This window comes from Limulus polyphemus, unplaced genomic scaffold (genome assembly GCF_000517525.1).
Source record: "Limulus polyphemus unplaced genomic scaffold, Limulus_polyphemus-2.1.2 Scaffold538, whole genome shotgun sequence".
NCBI lineage: Eukaryota > Metazoa > Arthropoda > Merostomata > Xiphosura > Limulidae > Limulus > Limulus polyphemus.
Genome location: NW_013666148.1, coordinates 184,274 through 189,165, shown reverse-complemented (window position 1 = coordinate 189,165; position 4,892 = coordinate 184,274). Strand labels below are relative to the sequence as shown.

The 4,892-nt window shown below is 35.8% G+C and overlaps 1 pseudogene; it reads left to right on the top strand.

Annotated features, from left to right (window-relative positions):
• The first annotated feature begins 213 nt into the window (after positions 1 to 213).
• The window catches only part of LOC106458956, a 55,163-nt pseudogene continuing 50,484 nt past the window's right edge, over positions 214 to 4,892 (top strand).

Sequence of the window (4,892 nt, the reverse complement as noted above, 5' to 3'; positions counted from 1 at the left end):
TGATTTTTTGAAACCAAAATTATTTTTCTCATCATTTAGCATATATATATTTTTTTCTTTACAGAAATAATAGTAATAGAAACGAATCCGAGATTTCTGGAAACCTTCATAGAAAAGAACACCAAAACCCTTGGCAGAAATCTTCTTCATTCAGGCAGTCATTAAAAGGAAAAGCTTCTAGTGCAAACCCGTCACAAGTATGTAAATCTAATTCTCAATGTTTATTTGGAAATAAGGAAAAAAATTCCTTCCAGAGAGACCTCAGACTCGCAACCAACAGTAAGGATTGTTTTCAATCAGGATCTGAGATCACTGAAGAACGACCCATTCTTTCCCACGGACGTTCATATTCCTTATGTGTTTGTGATGATGATAGTAAAATCACTCTTCGGAATAAAATTTCATCTTCTCAAGAGGAGAACCAACACAGCTTACACTCGAGTTTGACGTCACCGTCATCCCAACACACATTACTTAATAGCTCCGAGAATGCGCTCCTAAAGCATCACCCAACGCACCATCAGAAGTCAGTATGCAAGCTGATCGAGAATTCTGAGCACGAGATTAATGTCCAAAGGGAACCGGACTACGTTAATACAGATTGGCTGAGGAAAGGTGGCGGAATTCAATTTCTGCCTTCTTTATCATCCGCTCAAGGAAGTTGTGAATTCGAAATTACCCAACAGACTTCAGCTCCTACTGCTTCAAGCAGAAGGTTATGTGAGAGGTCTGAGAATGAAATGAAAAAAGAGTCAGAGGCGAGACGATGTAGAGCTTCCTTTTCGTAAGTAGGCATCCGACTTTTCAGTAAAATGTTAAAAAATATATTAGTTGGTAAAATATTTTCGAAGGTTGATTCTTTGCTGGGAAATAATATTAATACTCCAGAAATTCTAGATTTTGGAGTGCTGAATTTTAATGAATAATTTCTGCAATCAGAATTCACTGGCACCTATACATAATGGTGCTAAGCAGTGTTGAAAATTGGATGTTCTATAGCATCAGTAGTTGTACGAAATTTTTGATGAGATGAGTTACAAACAGATAGACGTTTCTCTACAGAATTTAAATATATATATATATATATATATAGACGCTAACTTAAATCGCTACATGGGAACATTGGTACATTATGATTTAAGTGAAACTGGCTTACTTTCTTTGTAGTCCTACGTGAATTACATATTATTAGTATTGCACTTTTATAGCAAGAATGGCAAGGGTTATGGACGTCATTTCAACACGTATTAAAAACATTTAGCTGTTTAAGTTTAAGTATGAAAAACAGTATATGGTGGGCGCTCTGACCATGATGTTTCGATATGAAGATACTACATACGATCTTAAACCATAATCTCTGACAAATTCCTTAGAAAAATAAAACAAGTTGTTATTAGCAAATGGTCTTATGGTAGTCCTAACAGGGACAAATTTAGGCTCTAAAGAATTTAGGCTCTAAAATTACCATCCTAACAAGGCCCGACATTTCCAGGTAGTTATGGAGCTCGACTCGCAATCTGCGGGTCGTGGGTTCGAATCCCCGTTACACCAAACGTTATAGATCAAGGTGGAGGAAAAGTTTACAATCCCTAAAAATCAGGAATCATACTTTAAATATAAAAGAACAGTGAGATTTTAACTGTTCTTTATTTCAGTTTTTTTTTTCTCTCCTTCTTCGTCAGTCTCACGTTGATGATACTTATAAAAAAAATTGTGATGTTGATGTGATATTTGCATATTCTTCCATACTATACTATATGGGGCTCGGCATGGCCAGGTGGTTAGGGCACTCGACTCGCAATCTGAGGGTCGTGGGTTTCAATCCCCGTCCCTCCAAACATGCTCGCCCTTTCAGCCGTGGGGGCGTTATAATGTTACGGTCAATCCCACTATTCGTTGGTAAAAGAGTAGCCCAAGAGTTGGCTGTGGGTGGTGATGACTAGCTGCCTTCTCTCTAGTCTTACACTGCTAAATTAGGGACGGCTAGCGCAGATAGCTCTCGTTATGCATTAAAAAAGCCAAAACACAAGATAATTAAAAATTGAGATTTTAAAAACTACAAATAGGGATCGCAAAAAGTAAGCAAACAAGGCTGGAGATCTGCTGCTGACAGTTTGCTCAAGCTACAAATCCCTATTATGACTCCACTCTAAAATTATTGCAAGTGATATCTACTGTAGTGTGGAATCATACAGTAATTTTGCAAACAAACTGAGAAAGTACTTTAAAACTTAATTCGATCACCTTGATTTTGTCCTTCACTTTCCGCCATCAAAGAATCCGATGTTTTCCTAGCGTGCGCGTTAGTTGGAAACTACAACTCGTATATTTTCTGGCGCTTTAATTGAAAATTGTCACGTGAAAGATTCCCGATTTTGCTATTACATATTGTTACTTGGGTCCCTATTGTTCATTGTTACTCGAGTTTACTGTCTCTACGTGGATTTCCACGACTATATCTCGGGAAGTTTTTAACAGTGGACGATTAACATAGTAGATGTCCCTACTCAGACGATGGTGGTGATTCTTTTTACTGTTTCTTATACTTAACTGAAATCGTGAATGCGTATTCAGTATTTATTACCACTGCCCATAGCACTATTTCATATAGCTATTGCTATATTTAAATCTAATCAAAATCACCTTAGGTTTGAAAAAAAAAAGGTGCGCCCATAAATGGATTGAGTGTGCGACTTAAAGGAATTGAATCAAAATTGGTGGCCAGACTGGTAGCTACACTTATAGTATTGATAAGAATTTTACAGCAAAAAATATTCATTCATTAGTTAGCCAGGACGCGTTTTTTTTTTTTTTTTTCACTTGGTACATGATGGTGGGTAAACAAAATACGCGGCCTAGCTAACTAATGAATGAATATTTGCTGTAAAATTATCATCAAAGCTATAAGTGTAGCTGCTAATCACACCCTCAATCCTTTTATTTTGGCCACACCTCGTTTTCACACCTAAGGTGTTTTTAATTAGATATCACAACGTTTTGTCAATACACTCCAACAAACCACAGCAAGTAAGAGAGTGACACTCGATAGTAACCCACATCAGCTTTAGGATCGTAACCCTATTATTCGGAAAAGACCTATACCTTACAGAACCAACCAGATTTTATAACATATATGGTGGTAGTTTTTCGTCTCTAAAACAGTGTTAATAGCTTCCTTTGTAGAAATGCAATGGAATCTAGATTAACAGTTTCTTGTCATCACCCCCATGAAATCAGTACAGCCGTATCAAGCATCATTATTTATGCTAATTGCTTAAGCTAATATCACGTGATGCTAAATGCTCTTCAATTAGGATAATTTCATAAAAGTTAGTAAATTTGTGCTAAAAGTTGGCAATGAATAATAAATAATAACCATCCACCTGCATGATTCTTTTTGAAAACTTGAGCTAGAAACTGCTAATCTAGTTTGCTTGGCCTAACCAATAATTATGCATCTGCAGGTTCTTTCACTATATAGTAGGCTGCTCTAAATCAGCCGTTTTTAATCCAAATGTCAGAAAACTAAAAACGGTCCACTTTTATTCTTAAATGAAGCTGTAATAAAAATGTTAGACGTGACTTTAGCGTAGGCGTTCGCAAAAATTATCGTCAAATTTGAGCGGTTTTTGTTCAGTAACTTTGCACATGTGGCTTATATTTGCTTCAAATAAGACTACTAATTGTAGGTTGAAAAGATCTATCAATGTACCAAATTTGAAAACAAAAATCCATAAAAGTTAAGTATGTTTTTCTATCAAATAAAGTTTCCCTACTTTTGGTGGGAAGAAAAAAATTGGAAGAAACTCAATTAAAATTGGAGGTGTTATATCTCAGGTATTTCTTGATAGATTGCCTTGAAATTTGGTATGTGAATAGTCCAGTAGAGCACATCCATGAAAATATGTGACAGTTTGGATTACGACAGTCCGAACTACAGAAGGTGGAAAAATCGTTAAACCATCGCTCCTGTTAATAACACACAGTTTGTCCTGCAGCAGGTTGTTTTGGCCGCACGACACACTACCGTATGTCTTGATAGTTCGCGTTAAGGTAGCAGTTGTAAATGTTGTTGATAATTGGCGACTTACGCTAAGTGTGTCGCTGATATCTATTTGCATGCATTATTTGTGTCGCTTTATTTTTCCAAACACTTGTACACAGGAGGTGTTGAAAAACATACATATATGTCATGTAGACCTAACAAGGTAACCATGTTACTGCGTCTGTTTACATTACAATAATCTGCGTTGTACTGTCTTAGAATAAACACTATTCCGTTCTGATGAGATTGCTTTGTTGCTGCTCGTCTTTTGTTACATTACACTGTGATATTGATGGAAGCCGGTCATTAAATCTTGAATGATACAATCTTTGCCTTCAAGATGGTCCTATGAGAACAACTTTACATTGTTTGTTGTAGTTACATACCAGTACATGTGTTTATTTTATGTTGTACCTTTGTTATTTATTTTAAATAAGTTCAGTGTGGTGGTTGGGTGAAAAAAAGCCAACGCAGCAGTAAACTGTTGAAAAACATGTAACATTCAACTGAATGCATATTGCAGGTAAGTAGTTTAAAGCTTATTATCCATAAATGGAAATAAAAATATAGGAAACAAGATTAGTAAAAATTGTTGGTTTAAAAAGGGAGAATAGGGATCGTTAAAAAAAGTACAGAAACAAGTCGAATCAAAATGCAAATATTATATTTTCAAGTCTACAACTAGAGACTCTAAAAATTAAACAAACAAGGCTGGAAATAGTATCTGCATTATTTTCTCAAGCTACAAATCCCTATTTTGACTCCACTAAAATTGGTAAGTACTGTAGATATGGAGTCAAAATAGGGATTTGTAGCTTGAGAAAATAATGCAGATACTATTTCCAGC